This window comes from Felis catus, chromosome A2, assembly GCF_018350175.1.
Source record: "Felis catus isolate Fca126 chromosome A2, F.catus_Fca126_mat1.0, whole genome shotgun sequence".
NCBI lineage: Eukaryota > Metazoa > Chordata > Mammalia > Carnivora > Felidae > Felis > Felis catus.
In genome coordinates this window covers 130,374,878-130,397,336 of record NC_058369.1, presented here as the reverse complement: position 1 = coordinate 130,397,336, position 22,459 = coordinate 130,374,878, and the positions used below count along the sequence as shown (strand labels likewise).

At 35.6% G+C, this 22,459-nt stretch overlaps 1 protein-coding gene and 1 long non-coding RNA gene across 12 annotated transcripts in view; one reads left to right on the top strand and one right to left on the bottom strand.

The window, feature by feature from the left end:
• Positions 1-22,459, top strand: part of IMMP2L (inner mitochondrial membrane peptidase subunit 2) — an 888,431-nt gene that overhangs the window by 90,863 nt on the left and 775,109 nt on the right. The window lies entirely within an intron of this gene.
• Positions 13,504-21,038, bottom strand: LOC123384159. The gene is made up of 4 exons (XR_006594875.1): positions 20,976-21,038; positions 17,489-17,640; positions 15,550-15,667; positions 13,504-14,427 (listed from the first exon to the last, which is right to left on the bottom strand). It is a non-coding gene; the product is annotated as an uncharacterized LOC123384159 (long non-coding RNA).

Genomic DNA, 22,459 nt, shown 5'->3' with positions numbered 1-22,459 from the left:
TTGGTTTTTGACATTATTGTATTTAGTCACAAGTCACAGTTATAGACTTAACCATCATCTTTATTTCCATTTTCTTACCATCTATATAGAGTTAGATACAGAGTCTCTTTGGGTCTATGTGTGAAATATGTACTGAGTGTTTCTCTTTTCTCTTTTTGCAATGTTTCTGTTCGGGTCCCCTCACTAAGATCCCATGTGGCTCTCTCTCTTTGACTCTTTTTTCTTGAATACATTTTCCATATTGCTTCCAGGGTTCTTTTCAACACAGTTGGGATAATTAGTCTGTTTAAGACTTGTGCTTATTCCATTTGTTCTCTTAAGTGGTGTATGAGCCCTAGATGACTCTTCTATCTCTAAATCTGGACATTCTCTTCTCTATTTCCCTTTCCTCTGAAATCCTGTAAGACCTAAAATTATTTTAGTGATGAAATTTTAGACTTCTTTAAAAAAATTTTTTTTTAATATTTATTTTTGAGAGAGAGAGCATGCACATGAGTGAGCAGGGGAGAGGCAATGAGAGATGCAAACACAGGATCCAAAGCAGGCTCCAGGTTCCAAGCTGTCAGCACAGAACCCAATGCGGGGCTCGAACCCAGGAACCAAGAGACCATGACCTCAGCCAAAGTTGGATGCCTAATCGACTAAGCTACCCAGGCACCTCTAGGTCTTCTGATGGTTAGTAGAAGAACTAGTCAAGTGTGGCTAGTATGGCCTGACTGCACTCCTATACCCAAAACAAATGGTTAAATACATGGTTTACTTATGTGATACTTAAGTGAGCTAGATGAACAAGTAAATTTCTTTTGTTTCTCTGTAAAAGAACCCTTGTGTAGTTTTAGTTCCTGAACAGCAAGCGTTAATAACATTCTGGTAACAATGAATGATGTATGTTTTGTTTACAGATAAGCTTTCTATACTTGAAAACTAATATAAAGAAATACCTTAGTTAAGCTGTGCAGCTTGGCTGGCTTTTATAGGAAAACAATAGATTCCCTGAGGTAATAGTAACGTAAGTAGAAAGTAATGCTGGCAGTTAGTAGATCTAGTTGGGGTGAGAAAGAATGTCTTTAATTGTTACCTATTCCTTAATATTTTTACAGCTGGTTGTCTCTTGGCTTTTCTATTCTCCTAGCATATTTCAGTTAAATGAGATATTCATTCTTTATAATGCAACATATTTTTTCACCCAGATAAATCCACTTATCCTACTATGCCTTAGCTGGCAGTTGGCTTCCCGTAGGAAGCCTAGTCATCGATGCTGCAAGGAAGAGAATAAATATTAATTGGAGGGGGTTACTCGTGGGGGACCTTTAAGAAGTACTAAATATGCTGAGGAAGTAGTTTTTGCTTCTATTTCATGAGTGTTTGTTTAAAATCTAATTGCTTGATTTGAAAGAAAACTAGAGGTCATAAACAGCAATGAGTAAATTGTCAACAGGAATATTTTTGCATTTAGTAAGAATATGTTGCCCTTTTCTCAAAAGGAAAACAAGGCACTAGCCAATCATCATGTTTAAGATGGTAATTAACCTTCTCATCTTTGTAATTCCAAGCAAGTCCAGTCATGAACTCAGAATCTAGTATATTGTTGTCAATGTAAGCATCAGTCATCAATGAAAATTTATCCTCTAAAATCACCTGTAGTGTGTGTGTTTAAGCAAGCGTAAGCAGTGTGACGCATACAAGTAGGAGGAAACAAGCCAAAAACTGTAGCGGCAGCAAAATACTCTTTTAATGACAAATTCCATCTTTTATAGAATTGTATTTAGTTCTGGACTATATAGACAGTTGGAAATTTTAGAACTAAAAGTTTCTGAGGACATACTATGCAGTGGGAATAGTTCTAAATGATTTATACACATTATTCATTTAATTGCCCCAGTAACTGCGTGAGGTAAGGATTGTCACCGTACAATGAGGACACTGTACACATAGAGATGAATTAACTTGCCCAGGGTCACCCAACGAACGCTGGAGGGAGGATTCCGAACAGAAACTTGCTACTGCACAGCTGTGCTCTTGGTCATTTGGCTCTCCTGCCAATTAGTCATTCGGCCTGTCAGTCTTATTTTATAATAATGATCTCTACAGATGCCACTCTTTATTTAAACACATACATATAATACATTTAAATGTACCTCGGGCACCTGGGTGGCTCAGTCAGTTAAGCCTCTGACTCTTAATTTTGGCTCAGGTCATGGTCTTGCAGTTCAGGAAATTGAGCCCCTTGCGTTGACAATGCAGAGCCTGCTTGGGATTCTCTCTCTCTCTCTCTCTCTCTCTCTCTCTCTCTCTCTCTCTCTCTCTCTCATTCTCTCTCTTCTTCTCTCTCTGCCCCTTCCCCCCCCCACTCTCTCTCTCAAAACAAATAAAAAGATGTATCTCAAGTGTTTTATACAGTCATAATTATCATTTTTTGTTATAGTTGTTGCAGATGAGTCGGCTAAGCCAAGTAAGAATTTTTTATTAAGGTTTTTGTTTATTTTTAAATTAAAAAGAAGGCTTACAGTTTCCATATATCCATGAGAGTTTCTTTTCACAGGTTCTCTCCACAGTCCCTTACCCATTCCTAGAAAGTTACTAATGTGATGTTTTTTTCATGTCCTTTCTGAATGACACCTGGGCTCAAACACCATCTCTTTCCCCTACAATTAAACAAAAGCATGCACATTTTGGGATGAAAATCACCAAACACTCCCGTTTCTATGCCCAAAGCAGGGAGCCTAAATAGAGCTTGGGGTTGTGGGTGGAAGTGTGGTGTCTTACATGTAGCCAGGAGTAGCCTAGCTGGAGGGATTGATGAATATCAAAATCTTGTCTGACAGTGCAGTCATCAAAATGAATTGTAAGGATATAAAACTCCTGAGGATTTAAGATGTACTGCTAAATAGGGGTCAGAGAGCCAGATAGCAGGAGTGATAGGTCTTATTTACCTTTTGAGTGATAGGTAGTTTAGATAGTAAGTTAAACACTTTGGTTATTTCTTTATATATTCCTAGCATGCATTTGATTGGGCAGGTAGGGTTCACATACAATGATCGAGGCTAGATTGACTTGGTTAATGATTGGTTTTATGTTGAGGGTTACTTTAGTTGATCATTAAAAAAAATTATACTTTGGTGCACATGGGTGACTCATTTGGTTAAGCATCCAGGTCTTGATTTCAGCTCAGGCCATGATCTTGAGGTTTGTGGGATTGAGCCCCACATTGGACTCCTCGCTGATAGCATGGAGCCTGCCTGGGATTCTTTCTCTCCCTCTCTCTCTGTCCCTCCTCCCACTCATGCTGTCTCTCTCACTCTCTCTAAATAAATAAACATCTTAAAAAATTACACTTCTAGAGTATTGTTAAAATTAAAGTATATAAAGATGTTAATAAAAATCACTAGTTGTATTGACTCCCTGAGAAGATACCATTTTCATTAGTATATGGACTTCTAGGTTTTTTTTCCCGTGTGTGTGTGTGTGTGTGTGTGTGTACATATGAGTGTGTATATAATAAATGCAAAACAGAATTATATCACACAGACATTTTTGTAGCCTACAATTTGAAATACTGTGCATCCCCTGAAAGTGGTACCGTAACAATTGCTTCCAACTTTTGCTGAAAACACCAGGATACAGTTTTGCCTTTTAAACAACAATATGATAAATACCCCCGAAGGTAAATCATTGTGTTATCAGTTGTTCTGAGTGGAATCATGTTTCTATGATGAACCACAGAGCATACAAAAACAATTGCCAGTGTCTAGAATCAAGTGAAAACTCAGAAACCTATCTCAGTGGAAAAAATGTGTAGTAGGTAGAGAGACGTGCCAAAGTCACTGTATAAACAAAGACTTGAAAGAGGAAAGGATTTAAAACAGCCTCCTCAATAAACCTTAAGGTTATGTTGTGCTTAAAAATGATTACAGCCCTTAGGGAAGCAGTCTGGCAATGTGCATCAAGAGCCTTAAACTTTTATCTTTGCTAGAATGAAAAAAAAATGACATATTCTAGGAATGTGGTCTGCTTTTTGTTTTTGTTTGAACATATTGTTCTGGAAAATTTTTAACAGACACAATCTTGTTTCATTTGTAATTCCCATCCACTTCCCTATCCTGTATTAGTTTGTTACAAACCCGGACATCATATTGCCTTCTAATTTTGATTATCGTTTTTGATATGTAGGAGTTCAGTTTTGAGTAATATAATCTAGGAAAAGAATTTGAAATACTGGAGAAACTTTATGCCCAATATGTTCTTTACAGAATTATTTATGATGGTAAAAGAAATTGAAAGCAACTGCCCTGCACTAAGGCAAAATATAAATTGTGAAATGCTCATTTGATGGAATGTTGTATTAAAGTGAAGCCTGTGAAGAGATTGAGGTAACATGAGTAAAAGCCTATGTTGTGCTGTGTAATAATAAAAAAGGAGAATTAAAGTATATCGAAACAAATGAGCAAGCAAACACTTGGCTGGGAAAAATATGAGAGGGGAATGTACCAAAATATGAAATAACGATTTACTTAGATCACAACTTTGCAAGTGATTTTTTCCTCCCTTTCGCTTGCTGTTCAATGTATTCCGTATCTTCTATACTGACCATGAATTAATTTTATGATTGGAAAAAAAAAATGAACTTGAATTGTGATGAAAGCATCACACACCATATTTGGTTTTAGATAATCATACTATTTAACTGTAATCGTTTATAGTAATTGTGGGAACTAAGTATGAGAACAAATAACATCAAAGAAGGATATTCTTAGGATTTCTCTGGATTGCATAATTTCCAAATGACTGCTCTCATTCCTTCCTTTTCCTGGTTAACTTTTCTTCCTTTACTACTTAAATTAAAAACAAACACTTATTTAAAAATCTCCCACAAACACCTTCAGTTTCAAAATACAAACAATAAGAAAATACCCTGCTTTTCTTTCTACCTTTCTGAAATATTAACTGATTAGCATTAAACTTGCTTCTCATTTCCATTTGGACTTCCTCTAAATTCTTTTTGGTCTTGGAATTTGCACTAAAACTCTTAAACACCAATGTGTTTAGCTGTAGAAGAAATATTCTTTATCTCATGGGATTTGGATCATAACAATTAAAATTCCTTTAGAAACTCAAATTATATGCCTAGATCTTTATATGTTTGTTCTGTTTGGTTTATTGCAGTTAAAATATATCAAGTCGAATTATATTTTATATATGAGGCTCTGGCCACCCTCTCTTCTTCATCTTCTCTATCCTTATGCTAGGGTGCATTTCATCCCATAGATGGGAATTTTAAAATGAAGCCTGTTGCCTGGTTTCTCAGCACTTTTGAGGGCCTTCTAGAGCTTCAATAAAACTCTTTGAGCTATACAAAGAAGCATCTAACAAAACTTTGTTGGAATTCCCTGAATTAAAGTATTCTCTTATTTTCAAAGTCTGCTTGATTTCAAAGCATAAAGCCAAGGATGCCTTCTAGACTTTATCAGTTTCTGTTACTGTTCCATATTCTTTCTTAGGAATGGGACAGCACACTTGTAATTCTCCTCTCACAGGACCTCCCTGTATAGCTCTTTTTAAGGGTACTACCTGTGACTTTCTGCTTAGTAAAAAGGGTGCATTTCAAGGGAAAAAAACCCTAGGTATTTTACTCTGTGAAAATAATGATGACAAATAATAATTACTTGAACAGAAACATTTGCTATCATCTTAGTTGCTGTGACAGGGAAAAAGAACATGGAAAATGGCTCATAAAACCTTTGCCTGGAAGCATCTCATGTCTCTGTTGCTCCTGTTTTGTTGGTCAAAGCAAGGTTGACATGGCCAGTCTTAAATGGGAACGGAAAATATATCAGGAATTTAAAGGATTATTTACTTAGTACATGTGAGCATTTTCATAGGTCTTATTGACTGACTGATTCACATATTTAGCTAACGTTTATTAAGCATGTACTGTTTGCCCCTTATGGTTGTAATATTATTATATATTGTGATATCACTATTTTGGAAATCAGCTTCTTAGTGTTAATCAAGAATCTTAATCCTTATACCTTATCGTCCAGTAACTCCACTTTTGGATTGCTGGACTAAGGGGATATTTTTGAACATGAAAAGAAGTATAATAATGAATATTATAACTTTATTTGTAATAGTGAAAAATTACAATCAAATGTCCAGTGGGGAAAGAGGAAACCATAGTACATTTATACAATGAACTCATCACTTGTTACTGAAAACACTTGTTACACTTTTTTGTGTGTGGCTATTTTCAGTGACAGTTTAGTGTCCTGGGATGAAATAAAGCAGGTAACCTGATTCATTCTGGGTTTGTGGTTGGCAATATGGTGAGGATTTGAAATGGTTAGGATTATTTGGGAGAATTAGATGTCCCTAAAGATGAGATTATGAATAGTGAGATTGAGAGAAACTGGAAGTTTTGAATTCTAATAGGATATCAGGTCATTACAGTAGACCTGTCTTGAAGGCAGCTGGAAACACAGGATCAGAGATTGGTCAGAGATGAGGGATAAAGTGTCTTGGGGATTCATCAGTGTGGACTGATGTTGAACTGATGTGGACTGTTTGTTGAACTTGTTGAAGCAAATGAGCTATGAAGGGGTGAAGTAAGAGGAAGGTGAATAGGGGAGCAAGGAGGAAAGGATCCCAAAGAAAGTGATGAAAAGATTGGAGAAATAGGAGAAAAAAATTTGTTGTTTTGGGAAATTTTTTCGGAGGGAATATTTTGAAGGTAAATAGGGCAAAGAGAGGCAAAGGAGAAAAAGGTTAGAGGAATCATTTTACTGGTAATTTACAGCAGGTTTTTTTTTTTTTTTTTTTTTTTTTTTTTTGGTAACTTGGGGCAGTACAGTGGTAGTGCATTTGTTAAAACAAAGTATTATTGGGGCGCCCGGGTGGCGCAGTCGGTTAAGCGTCCGACTTTGGCCAGGTCACGATCTCGCGGTCTGTGAGGGTCTGTGAGTTCGAGCCCCGCATCAGGCTCTGGGCTGATGGCTCAGAGCCTGGAGCCTGTTTCTGATTCTGTGTCTCCCTCTCTCTCTGCCCCTCCCCCGTTCATGCTCTGTCTCTCTCTGTCCCAAAAATAAATAAAAAACGTTGAAAAAAAAATTTAAAAAAAAATAAAATAAAACAAAGTATTATCACAGAAATTAGATGGTAATAACAACACCATTCTATACAAGTTGGTCAAAGTATTTCAACCATTTAAAAACTACTTTTTGTAAGAGGCTCTATTGATAGAAATAATTTACATTTTAATAGACATTTACGCTTACATAAATATGTATACATACAAGTAAAATTTGCTCACATAACCCTTTTTATGCTAACCCTTTAAAAAACAATTTTATTTATTCACTGATTGAAAAAATAATTTATATCTTGGAGATTGAAGTAGCTTAAGTGGCCTGAAAACTGCCACTTGTGGGAGAAAATTGGTGGAAAATTTCTTTTAAATCTTTTAGGCAAAAATATCTAGGTAGTGTGGTTCTACTTAGAAGTTCAGTGATTTATATGCTATATCTTGAAGCAACTAAAGGACATGGTGAACATTTTTCATTTGTCAGAGTATTTTATATGTTTGCTTTAAGGGACAAATTAGTGACATTTGGAGACTTTACAATAACTTTGTAGGAAGAACTAGGGCATTTGTAATGAGAAAAGTATAGTTTTGCCATGTACAAGAAAAAGATCTTTTAACCTGGTAAAATGTAACAGCATCCTGTACACCTAGAAGGGCTGCTGTGTCAATTGTGTCTGTATAGATCTCTTTTATCCTCAAAACCTTCCTTGTTTGAAGTGAGTACAGTCACTGTCCTCAGTCGAGCAATATGATTGGAATATATTAAAATTTATGTTTATGTATTCTATGTTCTTCTCCCACTGTAAAGTTTAACAGCCAAGTTTCTATAGTTTCCTTTTCTTTCAAGACATTATGGAAGACTAAATATCAAGAAGTAGAAAAGTTAGCAGATCTGATTGTTATCATTGATAAGGATTTAGAATATTAGGTTTTGAATTAGGAAAAGACCTTACAGATCATCTGTATTTCACCGTGCTTTTGCAAAGGAAGAATTTGAGGCATAGGAAAGTTAAGTGTTCAAGTCTCACAGGAACCTGACCACCTGGCCGTCAATATTGTGTATTTCCATTAGTCTCTGCTGTACCTAATATTACGGTATCTGTGTTAAATGCAAGTGTAACCAGGTAGAGAATTAGCACATTAATAATGATTAACTCCCAGTTGATGGGGTTTCTGTAACTGAGCAAGCCAGATCTCAGGAGAAATATTTGTTGTGTGAGGGAAAAGAGAGGAAGGAAAGCTTCCAGCCATGGGGTGTTAAGTCTGTGATTGTCAGAGATTCTCTGGACCCAGAGTCAGAGGGCCTGGGATTCGGTTTTGATAACCGTACTTATTAACTGTGTGACTTTGGGAAAAGTTCTAAACTCTCTCAACTTAACTTTCTTTTCATGTATTGAAGGGGAATAATGATTGTTGCCACACTTACTTCACAGATTGGTGGTGAGAATCCAGGTTATTGTGAGGAGTCAAGGTCAAATTTTCTAAAGGCTATGACAACTATGACATTGTAGGCGATATTGCTAACTCCAGCAACAAAGAGACAATTAAAACTTTCTACAGCAAATTATGAAATGCTACAAATAAAGAAATCAACTTTATCAGGAAGTCTGATGTCATTTATAGGTATTTGGAATATTAGGTTTTTAAGTTAGAAAAAGTACCCGAATCTTCAAGAAGAATTTTGTCTCCTTCATCCTCAAGGAGATTACAACTACTTGGAAGCTACAGTCCTTCAGGCAAAAGGCCTTATGTTACATTAATTGAGATGGTTGTTAAAATGACAATTTTGCTAGCTGTTAATTTATACTAGATTTAAAATAGGAAAGATATGTTATCAGGGCATCAAAAAGGAGGACAAAGATGATTTACTTAAGAAGAATGATGGTGATTGATTTTTTTATTGTTTCATTTTAAAGTAAGCCTTTTATGTTGTATCTTTCTTGCTTTTCTGCTAGAGACCAAACCCCCATTACTATTCTTCTAGTAGTAAGAGATCGAATAACCTTGGTACGTTTGAGGATATTTTATTTTTACCTCTAGAGGACTGTTTGTCTTCCCTGAGATTTTGGGTCATACTTTTAAGATGTATACATTTCTAGCTCCAGTATTGAAGCAAATGATGATCGTCTAGTGATAGGGTTTTTGGTTGTAAGCCATTTACCTTATATAGTGTTACAGATTTATACATTTAGCACAATGGTATTTTGTGGTTCCTATCATGGACATTTTTGTTCATATTTCACCATACCTGAAATTAGGATGCATCTTTAAATCTATGGCTTCTTAAGATCTCTGTTGGCCTCATGGTGGTTTTGATGTAGTTGTCATTGTCGGTGCGTATATGAATATAGTCATAGTGTCAGTGCTGTGATTGAGTTAAGTGTATTTTAGGTACTACCATAATTCCTAAATCCTACGACTGGTTTTGGAAAGATAAATTATATGGATACAGAGGCATGGAAGCAGAGCAGTGGAATATATGATAGAGAGGAGAAATATAAGCAACTTAAATGCGAGGAAAGCATTGTATCATGGTTTAGTTGGCAGCTTCTTTCATTTCTTACTGGTATAGAAACAGCAAAGGAACATCCTATAATGATGGTGTTTTGGATTCACTGAGGCATACTGTATTATTTTAGCTGGACTCATTTACATGGAATGACTTGTGATCTAGAGGAAATTTTAAGGTGTGTTCATGGAAAGTGAATGTCATTTCAAGAGTCATACTCTTAGTTATAGACACTGTTAAAGGTTACTTAGAAAAATCATGACTCTTATTCAAATATAAAATGGACACATGGCAAAAATTTTATTTAACTCATTAATTGAGGGAACCAGTATGTTGAACAACTTGTTCACAGGAGAATTAAAAGAGCACATGGGGTGCCTGGGTGGCTCAGTTGATTGAGCATCTAACTGTTGATTTTGGCTCAGGTCATGATCTCATGGTCGTGGGATCAAACCCCAAGAGGGGCTCTACGCTGGGCATTGAGCCTGCTTGGGATTCTCTCTCTCTCTCTCTCTCTCTCTCTCTCTCTCTCTCTCTCTCTCCCTCCCTCCCTCCCTCCCTCTGCCCCTCCCCTGCAGTGCTTGCTTTCTCTCTCTGTCGCTCACTCACTCTCTAAAAAAAAAAAAAAAAAGCACACACAGATACAGGCGATTAGGGATATTGAAGTGAATGTACAACAGATACAAAATTGGTCAGTGTGTTTGGGCAATGATTCTGCGGGTCATCATCACCAATGATTTTTTTCTCCACTGGAGAGAATTCATTCACATTTATAGATAAAATAATCATTTGTATTATTATGTGTTTTATACCTTATAGAAGTTATAAGGTAGCTGAAAGAGAATAAAAGACTTAACCCCTTACAGAAACAGATAACCTAGAAAGGTATGGTAGTCAAGATACCTACTAACATACATAAATATAATATGTAACATTTTTAACAAATATATATTTATATTGTATATTAATATTATGACATGTTATATATGTGTATATGAATGTATGTGTGTGTGTGTGTCTGTGTGTGTCTGTGTGTGTATTTAGCAATTTTCAATGTCTTTCACATTATTTCCTGACAAATTTTAGAGATTAGAAGGTTTCCCATCAGGACTTTTACTGAACTTGAACATAGGGAGGATTACATTCAGCCCATGCTAGAAAGACCATTATGTTATCTTGTCTAATGACCTTTCCATTCACCATTCATTTCCTTCACCATTCATTACTTTTATCTACCTGTATTAAGGTGTTATTAATTTGGAATTTTTCATTTATATCTTCGTATCACTAGACTGTATTTAGCCCAGATTTTAGTTTTGAGTAGAGAAAAAAATTAACAAATTAAAAAAAAAAAATCAGGCATCTTCTGGGGTGCCTGGGTGGCTTAGTCGGTTTTAAGTGTCCAACTTTGGCTCAGGTAATGATCTCATGGTTTGTGAGTTCCAGCCCTGCATTGGGCTCTGTGCTGACAGCTCAGAGCCCGGATCCTGCTTCGGATTCTGTGTCCCCTCTTGCTCTGTCTTTCTCTCTCTCAAAAATAAATAAACATTAAAAAAAAAATCAGGTATCTACTAATACTTATTGATCACATACCTTGTAAAAGCCCAGGTAATTAAAATAATTATATTTGTCTCAAGAATGGATTATTAGTAATAAAACTATACAAATTAAAAAAGAATCCTAGCAATATTTTTTAGCAATATTCTTTTGAAATGCTATGAACAACAACAGACATTCCTGATCAAGTTAGCTGTATTTGAAGAAGAGTCTTTGTGTGTAATACCTTTTATACTTTAGTGAATTGACAATGAAATGTTTTTCATTACTTTATGTGATTAACCTTAAATATGAAAAAATGGAAAATTAAATGTATTTGTAGAGCAGAATCAAAATTATTATAACAAAATACACATTTCTTCAAAATTGAGAATAAATTAAAATTAACTTTCTTAGTGTTTTGACTCATTAATTTTGGAAACAAGTATTTACTCTCATTTTCTGGTAGCTGTGTGACTGAGCATAAATTGTCACTTGAGAATTATTTGATTCAAATCAAAAGTGTTTCAATTTATTGTAAAATTGTCTCAAAATGGTTTGATAATGTGTTAAATGTATGAATGCATAAGATTCTTATTGATCATCCAGATATATTTATTTAGCTGTTACTATATTTCTCAGTTGGTAATACACATTTTTGAGACCTAACCTTTACATTTAAAATTCTGCACTTTAATTTAGACTGAACTTCCCAAACCATAGACAGTACTCATTGATTGATTCATTTATTTAGCAAATATTTATTGAGTGCTTACTACATACTAGTCACTTGTGAATACATGTTATTTTAGGGAGCTGTTCCTTTTGACAACTAAAAGAACAGGAATGATTGGTTTTTGCTGTATGAAATAGTCATTTTGGGGTTAGCCTGAGACCTTGGTTGGTAGGAGGTAGCCAATCACTTAATACCTGCACTGCTCAAAGTCACCCAGCTGGCAGCCCCCTACCCCCTACTGCCCCTATGTGTTTTTCTTTCCTTCACTGATTCAAGGGCAGATAGTCAAGCCCTGGAGTTATCCCATATTAACAATAAAGTGAGCTTTTCATTTTACCCTGTCCTATAGGTAGCATTTACCTCTACATGTATCATTTTAAAGTAAAGCTACAATTTACTATGAATACTTTTACAATAATATATGTTACAGCATCTACTTATATATGTTAAATAGATTCACAAATGTGCATATGAATCTATTACTAATGGACTTTTTTGGTCTTAAACATCTGAGATCAACGTGTTGGCATGATTGGTTTCTTTTGAGTTTTCTTGCCTTGCCTTGTAGATGACCGACTTCTCTTTGTGTCTCCATGTGATCTCTTCTCTGTCTATGCACATGACTCCTTCCAAATTTTCTCTTTTTAAAAGCACAGCAGTCATTTTGGATTAGGGCCCACCCTAATGACCTTGTTTAATCTTAATTACCTCTTTTTCTGTGAATGGGCTTTTATGGAGGTTTTTGAGGGACTTTGGTGTTGGTCAGGGGAAAGTCAGAGGAGGAAGTCTCTGTAAGGGTGGGGAGAAGGCATTATGGTGTTGATCAGGGGAAAGTCAGAGGAGGAAGTCTCTGTAAGGGTGGGGAGAAAGCATAGTGGTGTTGGTAAGGTGAAAGAAGAGTAAGTCTACCATAAGGATAGGGAGGAGAGGGCATAATGGATAATGTACATAGGAATGAATGGGGGTTGTAAATTTGTAGGAGATGTATACAGGGCAGGATACTTTGAAGACCCTGTCGAAAGAGGGAAAGGAAACAAGTAAACTATTAAATGTTTTGGTTTCTTGTTGCTATAAAATGAAATGAGTCAAGAACAGAATTATTTGGTAGGATTTTAATAAAAGCTAAACTATGCAGATATTACTTTGTGGTAACAAACTCTTACCCATGCTAATAACTTTAGGGTGAGAAAAATCACATGCAAATTAAGTAAATAGAATTAGAGCAACATGTGGTTTAGTTTGTGGTGCCTCAGATGGGGACTTTAGTACTGATAGAGCCCTAAGCAAAGTAAGAATTCATTGATTCAATATATTTTTGAGTGTCTACTGTATGTCAGGCACTGTTCTAGGTAGTTGGGATAGGACAGTGAGCAAAATGATGTAGATCCCTGCCCATGTGAAAATTACTTTCTAGTAAGAAGAAAGCATGTATATATTATATATGAATATGTGTATATATGTTAATTATATATGTTAATTAATTATATATTATATATATAAATATATATAATATATATAAATATATATTATATATATGTTAATTAATTATATATTATAACTTATTTAATTTTAATTTATTATATAATATTTATTTAGATAATATATATTTAATATATTTATTATATAATATATAATTGTATACTATACTATAATTTATTTAATTTATTTAAATAGATACAGTTAAATATATTATATATATAATTAAATACATATATATTTAAAATGTGAATTATGTGGTATATTAGGAGATAAGTGCTATAGAAAAGATTGGTGTCAAGGGGACTCAGGACTATTGGAGGAGGAGATGATAGCAGTAAATAAAAAGAGTAGTAAGTTGGCTTTGAATTAGAGAATGGTAGCAGCCTGTTATTTAGATTTCTTTCCCTTCCCCTACAACTCTGGAGAATTGGAGTTGCGCCTGCCACAGGGAGATTAGTGGCAGAGGAACAGGAAGTCAACAGTTGGGTATTTTTTCAAGATTGTAAGAAAATTCAATAATAATAGTAGATAATCCTGTGATGCTCTTTTGTCCTCTCTTTTCAAGCAATAGAAAATAAAATCTTAAAGAAAAATGGGCAGGAAATTATCAGAGTTTTAAAACTGTGGTAATCTATTGGAAATCAGTCACATTTAAGAAAGATTTTGATAGCATTTGTGAGTCATATGCTTTATAGGAATTTTATGACAATTTTGTGTAACAGGTTTGATTAGGGAATTCTAAGTTTTAGTTCTTGTTCAAAAGACCAGTATAAACAATGTTTCTTTGGCAAAACTCTGCATATCTTGACAGCTTGTTAAAATAATTGTTTGCTTCTGGCTTTTAATTTCAGATATGCACAATAAATCATAAATTGCCTTGTAACTGAGTCCAAGCTCCTTCTGCTTGCCACACAATACGCCTATTAGTCAAGCATGAGATCTGAGCTCCTTTTATGTTAGAAACAGTGGGAAACACGATGGGGTTGGAGTCAGAAGGTAACTGGCATCTGTAGACAACTGAGAAAGTTGTATAACTTTTTTGCCCTTGGTCAGTTGATCTTTACATACAGGAATCTGGTCATGTTATTCCTGTAAATGTTAAACATAGCACAGTCATTTATGTTTGTGTTTTCCTCTCAGATGAGTAGGTAAAAAGCAGTTTTTGTAAATCTTAGCCATAACATGTCTGTGCGCAGGGCTAAGCAGGCAGAAGTTTCTAAGATATAGGTCACAGGAGCAAGGGAAATTGAAACAACATGGAGTCAGACATGCTAAGTTTCTCCCTGTTACAGCTTCACTCAACTTGATGCATACATATAGTCGTGGTAGATTATGCAAACCTGTTGCTGAAAAGAACCTTACAGTAAGGCTCAGAATTAAACAATAAACCTGCATCTTGATTAATATATAAATGTTACTAGGAAAAGATAAGTCTGAACTATTCCACGTATCACTGAGTAATGTTAATATCTCCTAGAGGTATCTCCTTCCCTCAGCCCTACTACCCATTGGTGCCCAGAATTGTTTTAAGTCTCTATGTAAAGACACAATTAGTTTTATATTCTCTGTAATCTATATATTTTCTCTTATCTTCTGCTTAAGCCTTCCTTTTAAGAAAGTATTGATTTCTTTCTTATGCTACTAGTGATAGGTCCAGAGAAAATGTAGGATTTCTTTATTGACAAAGTAGTATTTAGGCATTTTGTTTTGATCACATGAAATTTCAATCACTGATTATGCTCTATTAATTTTTGGCCTTTTGCAATTGGTCTGTTTGATAGGAATTCTTGCTTTAAGACTGAATCAGTTTGCCTTGCCTCCTTTCACCTTTATTTCCTACTTTGCTCTTTTCTTCCTTCCTTTGCCTCAGTTAATCCTATTTCCCAACCTCTACCCCTTCAGCACTCCACAAAAAGGATGCTGTAATTTGAGCTCTGAAACATATCTGAAAATGCTCATAATGTCTTAGAGAAGGTGCATGAACTCCCATTCTCTATTTGTACTTTCAAGTTTCATTATTCTCAGTTTTCACATTTGTGCTTCTTTGTTACTTACCTTGGCCTTGTATGATTTTGCTCCTTTGAAGGCTAAAGCAGCTTAATGTATGTATGCATGCCTGTATCTTTTTTTTTTTTTTTTTTCAACTTTCTTCCAGGGAAGAGGTGGGTCAATTTGTTAAGAAGGAGGAAAGAGGGTAGGATGTTTACTTACTTGATATTACTCTTCTCTTCAGCAGATAGTGGCAAAATACACGTGGAGTTGTGCTGTTGTTTTTGACACTCCAAGGCTTTTCCGTCTCAGAACAAAATACTGTAGTATGCTTAGGGATCTTTGAGAGCAGAACTTTTTTAATATAAAGCAGAAGAGAAATGTAGTTGTGAGAAGGGAAATGGGACAGGGATCCTATGTGGGAGGAGCTTTCTCACTTGGATCAGTTTTAGGAAAGAGTTTATATGGAAGTTGAGGGTCAGGAAATGTATTCCCTTAAAAATACTGTGTGTCTAACTGACCCTTAGAAAGATCTTCGTGTCGTTGATGTATCCCAGTTAGAAGACGACTGCATTGTACTCTACATTCTACTCTGTAGTTTCTGTCCCTGTCTCTTATTTATTTGTGCTAGGAATGTACATGATCATCAGGGTCAAGTGTGGCCTGTTGTTTTCTGAGGGTCAGACGGGCATAAATATTATCTGTAATTTTGGGTTTTATATTAAGTGCTTGATAAAGATGTTGCTATGGAAATGATGATGAAGAAAAGAAGAGGAAGAGACGGAGAATGAAGGAAAAGGAAGTTAAAAGTAATTTTCAAAATTTGAACACTATTCAGATACTTAAAAGTACTACACACTATTCTAATCACTTTACAAATAATCTATTTTTATTTCATCGTATTTAGACCCTAAGAAGCAGGTACTATTATTATTCTCATTTTATAGATAGGGAAACTATGGTGCAGAGAGGTTAAGTTCCTTGTCTAAGCTTGTGAATGGTGAGGCCAGAATTCGTCCAATATCCTAGAATCAGGTAGTCTTGCTCTGGAGTCTTACTTAATCACTGTACCACCTTCCTGTTGTGTGTATGTATATATATATATGTATGATATGTGTACATATTATGTGTGTATACAGGTACATATTTGCCAGTGCATTACCTGAGCTAGAATACAAATGTGGGATGTATCAATAGATAAATGAATATGCAGATTGTTTTAAAACATGAGAAAGGGCATTATAATTAATGGAAAAAAAACAAATTCAAGAGTTTGATAATAGAGGAATATAGAAAAATAGTGACAAACTGTATTCTCCCAAGTGATAAAGAAACTGATTTTTTTTTTTCAACGTTTATTTATTTTTGGGACAGAGAGAGACAGAGCATGAACGGGGGACGGGCAGAGAGAGAGGGAGACACAGAATCGGAAATAGGCTCCAGGCTCCGAGCCATCAGCCCAGAGCCTGACGCGGGGCTCGAACTCACGGACCGCGAGATCGTGACCTGGCTGAAGTCGGACGCTTAACCTACTGCGCCACCCAGGCGCCCCAGAAACTGATTTTTATAAAAAGGCTGTATTTAACAATTATTCTTATAGAAATTAAGGCTGTACTTTTTAATGTGTGATATTTTCAGAGAAGTAACTTAAAAGCCTATTTAAACATTTTTTACCTTTTGAAATTTGATGCTGTCAAGATGCACACTCTCTATTTTTTTACAGTTCAGTTTTAACATCTATAATGCCATTTATAATTTTCCTCCCTTTATAAGGGATAGAAAAACAAATTATTCCCCTTTTAATTCACCACTTTTTTCCATTTTGGCTGTATAGAAAGAAGAGACTATGTACTAAGTTTTAGAATATTTACAATGATCCCCACATTTAAAATAAGGAAGGAAATGGGTAGCAGCTGCACATATTTAAACATTTTGAGATTTTGATTTTTTTGAGATTTTAATAATTTCAGCCTTTTCAGTGTTATGTCAGAACATTTGAAAAAAGGGATTCTGAAGTCCCTCTTAGATATTTTGAGGAGAGTTTTGATCTGTGGCAGCCTGGGCTGAGAGGGAGTGTAAAACAGTGCACTAATAAATCATCATATTCAGAAGTATACAGAGAGGACTGATAAATGTATGAGCGCTATATGTTTAGCCTTACCATGTCACTTCAAGTTTACCATGTTTATTGGGAGTTCATTTCAAATCAAAGGCCTCTCAGTTGCATCCTTAACCAGCCAAATCAGGTTTCCTTTGTTGATAGTAGTCATAATGCTCTGATTGTCTTGAAGGTAGCATGGTACTTCAGTAGATCTGCAAAACAATTTATTCTATTGTTTTAGAAAAATGGGCTATTTTGTGGGGCATAGGTACAAATAATAGAGGAATTCTTGTTTAATATATTGTGTGGTCTTGGGTGAATCACCCTTTCTTGGTTTTATTTTCTCATCTTTAAAATGAAGGGGATTGGGGCGCCTGAGTGGCTCAGTGGGTTAAGCATTGACTTCAGCTGAGGTCATGATCTCCCAGTTCCATGAGTTTAAGCCCAGCATAGGGCTCTCTGCTTCAGTCAGTGTTGAGGCCGCTTCAGATCTTCTGTCTCCCTCTCTCTGCCCTTCTCTCTCCCACATGTGTGCACAGGCTTGCACGTTCTCTCTTCCTCTCTTAAAAATAAACATTAAAAAAATTAAAAAGTAAAAAAAAAAAAAGTGAAGGGGATTGAATGAGAGATAATCTTTAAGCCTCCAACTCAAAAAAAAATCAATGCTCTTATATATGTATATTTTTACTAACTGATTTAAATGTTTTGTTGGATGTTCTGGAAAGGAAAAGTGAAGTGAAAAATCCTCTGTATTTCCAAAGAGAATGTGAAATTGAGACATTCTAGATGATAGTATGAGGCCTGTGTTCCACTTTGATATTTTTTCTGTCAACATAGAGACTTTTGTTCTGTTGTATTTAAATGGTAATTATAACTAGATCCAAGCCAGCTCCATTTGACTTTTCAATTCACAGGATTTTGCTTGGGCACAGCAGTTAACTTTATGGGGGAATTTAATGTTAAAAACACTTATGCTCCTATGATTTGCAGAGGACCTCCTGGCATATAATCTTAGAAAATTCCATTAGTGTTTATATTCAGCATTGTAGTGTTGTGTGCTTTATTAGCTGCATCGAGTCCTAGTTTATTTGTGCCAGACTTTTTTGTTAGTACTTGGCAATCGTTTGAGATAGTTACACATACATATTGCAGTGAACACCTGGGCCTCCTCATTAGCACAGGCCATTACTGAAGGTTAGAGATGTACTTTGTTGCCATCCTTAATCTGAAGACTGGTTTCGGGGTTATTTCACCCAATATCCTGGCATTGATGAAAGTTTATATTGGGAGCAGAGGGTCATTAAAAGGGTAAAATTCAGTATTGAGAAGGTCTAGAAAATCAGTCAACTGCAAATGATGAAGTTCTCAAATATATGTCTCTAAAGCTACTTCCAGTGATTGAAGCTTGTTTTGAGAAGGCAAAAGCCTGAAATAGTTTTGACTGTAAGTTCCTGTAGATAAATGCACTAAGGCTATACCTTAGTACATATGTTTCACAAATGGGCCAATTTGTGGAACATAGATGGTGGCTCCCCAAAAGGCATCCCTACTCCGCAGTAAACATCTAACTGTATGTCTTTGTACATTTTTATGATAAATAGCTCAGACCACATTACTTGCAGAACTCTCATGTGTTTTCACACTGCCTCATTTTCTGGTTAGTTGTGTATTTGTCTTTCTCTTGCGGGTACAGATTTTCCCTCCCCCGGACATCAAGTATGGAAGTGCAGTTTTGAGGAAGTGTGAAAACACTTGAGGTAGAGAGAGTGCCTGAAATGGGGACTCTGGAGTTCTAGAGCAGGGATTGGAAGGGGCCATTGGGAAGCACCAGTTTTGAAAAGCAGAGATTAGCACTTTAGCTATGGAATAACTGGCTAGAATAGCTAATTAAGGACACTTATCTCCAAAGGAAGCAGTTCCAGAAGAGGATCAGATACTGGGGTGCAGAACAGCCTGGTTTGAGATTAGTCTATCCTTGTTCTAGGCATAGAAGTGTCAGTTTTAACTGCTGATTTGATATCATGTCTTTGCTACTGCATTGCCAAATAATGTCCTCTTACGAGTGTGAAGCTCCTCTGGGGGCAAGTAGTGTTTTCCTAGTCTTATTTTATTCTATTGGTGCTTAGCATGTAGTAGACAAATAAAAATTTGTTTAATTTAATTCATATTTGCCAGGTGGGGAATAGGGAGTGTGTGGGTGTGTGAGGTCTGGATGAGGGAAGAAGAAGGTTATTATTGGTTATTACAAGGTAAATATTAGAGCTGATAGTCATGCTGGTCATCATTTGTCTGGTAGGAAGAAGAATGGCCCATCCTACGCATTGTTCTCACATTGACCTTTGTATGCTTTTTTTCTGGCTGTCAGCTTCATCCAGATTGTAAGCAGTAAGCTAGAAGAGAAAGATTTTATATGCCATTATCATTTCTTCTAGCCACACAGTTTTGTGTGAATAGGACAATATCAAGTAAAGGAGGGATTGCTTACTTTGAATTAGATTTCCCAGGAAATAGATCTAGCCTTCACTTTGATTAAAAGTGGAGTTTTTGTTTCCTGTAGGACTGTCAGGCATTATTACAAAATGAAGTATGTTTGGAAACAGGACAACTGAATATAATAATTTAAGCTCTGAACCCCCAATTATGAAACAGAAATGGCATTCTATAAAAAAGAAGTTCTATATACTAAAAAAAATTTTTTTAAATGTTTACTTATTTTTGAAGGAGAGACAGAACATGAGCAGTGTAGAGAGCAGGGTAGAGAGAGGGAGACACAGAATGTAAAGCAGGCTCCAGGCTCTGAGCTGTCAGCACGGAGCCGGAGGGGGGCTAGAACTCATGAGTCATGAGATCATGACCTAAGTGGAAGTTAGACGCTTAACTGACTGAGCCACCCAGGCGTGCCAAGTAGTTCGTATTTTTTTTAATGTTTAGGATTGCTTTCTATGTTTAAAATTCTAATGGATTAGATTACAGTATATATGTAATAGTTTTCTTTGAAACCATTAGAAAGTTATTTTAAAAATAAATGATCTGTACCTAGTAGTAAACAAGTAATTTGGGGTTGAAAAATACTTCCAAAAATTTACTGTGATAATAACTCATTCTGATTGGCTTTTCATAAGTAACTCTGTTGGATCGGTTTCTGCTTCAGGAAACCAATATGTATAGAGAACAAATTTTTAAATTTCATAGAATAACAAAGAGCAAATTCATACATGCTTATGTGAAATAATGCCAAAGAAAAGTCAGGAATTGAAAACTTAGAGGAAAAACTTTTTCTGACATGCATGTTGCAAGTGAGATTGCCATCACCATTAAAGACATGGTGCTGTTAAGATCACTGGCCTTATATGATATGTATGATAATTATTCATAGGCAGGCTTAGCATATTCAGTTTTATAGGTTGTACATTGCCTAACTGTAATGAGGTACTGTTCATGTATGTGTTATGCCCAGAATTTGTGATCCCCAAAGACTACCAGGGAGCCGAGTCCGATGCAAAAGCAAAGAGCCTTCATTCAAGCTAGCTCGAGCTCAATCCCCTACCTGCACTGACGCAGCTGTGAGATGCCAGGGAGAGAGAGCGAGTTTCAAAAGCACAAAGGTTTTATTGGGGTCTAGGGGCAGTTGGTGAGGTAATGGCTGTGGCCTCAGCCGATTGGCTGGGGAAGGGTCAGAGTCCTGCTATGCAGGTCGCGGGGTGTGTTTTGATCGGGAAGGTTGAAAGGGTGAGCGGGAGGTTACTCAAGGGGAGGAGGCGTGGTCTGAGGTTTCTGCAATTTTCCTGGAAAGGGGCCATGTTGGGGACATAGTCACTCAAGGTGGAGGACACAGAACAAGATGGAGTCGGCCGGCGTAGGTCTGCCCTTTCATATGTAAAACCTACATGTCTATATGTGGCAACTCCTGGGATTATTAATGAGGTAGAAAACACTCCTTTACTCTAGGAGTCTATTTTCTACAGGGCCAGATAGATAATAAATAAATAAAAGATATATATCATTTAAAAATAAGTGCTAAGCAAATAATTAAAACTGTGATGTGGTAGTGGCTTGATGGCTAGTTTAGGTGGTCAGAAAGAAATAATAAAATGAAAAGAAAGGTAATTTAAAAGTAAAATCTTTGCTAAGTGGCACAATTAAATTTGTTCTCTATACGTATTTTGAGACTGTCATTTTCACACTTTTAACACTAAGGATATGGAGTCTGACACAGTTCTTTGTTCTCTGGGTTTTTTCAAACTGTTATAGCAGTGAGATATTTTTTAAAGATCTATTTTGGCTGATTTTCATAAATGAGGAAATGTAGTTTTGTATAATGATTTAATGTTATATTCTTTGAGTTTAACTCAGTGGCAGGACTCCAAGTATAATAAGACAACAATTTTTTAAAAAATTGAGTGACTTTATTTGGATTTTTACAGAATAGAAACATTTTTTAAGTATTCAGTGATTTTGTATACCCAAGCATAAGGAGACAAGATCTGGAAGATAACTCAGAACTAACTATCTTAGTTAAAAATGTATGTTTATTTAATTTAACTCTTCTCATTTCTTTAAGAAATACCATGAGGAGGGATTTTGTTGTTGTGGTATTATGACATTTGGTTAAAACTCTACCTTTTTTTTTGAGGATAGTGTAGTTCCTTTCAGCCCATTGCCTTTTTTTTTTTTTTTTTTAAACAAAGCATTTCCAAGTTGGTACTTAGGTTTTATGTGCATCATTTTGAATGACTTCAAAATGGAAGATCAAGTGGGTATTCCACAATTTCTATTATCATTCTATTTTAAAAATTTTTAGTTAATGCTAGAGTTCTGCTGTTTTAAATAATGTTGTATTAGATATTTTGTGGCTTACAGCTTTTTTCTGTATATTAGAATATTATATTAAGTTAGATTGTCAACATGTGAATTTATAAGTACTAATTCCTTTGTTGCCCAAAAAGCATAAACATTTTAAAATAGAAATTAGGGAAGTTTTGTTTTTACGGTAATTTCAAATTATGGTTAGACATTCTATGAAGGTTTTAA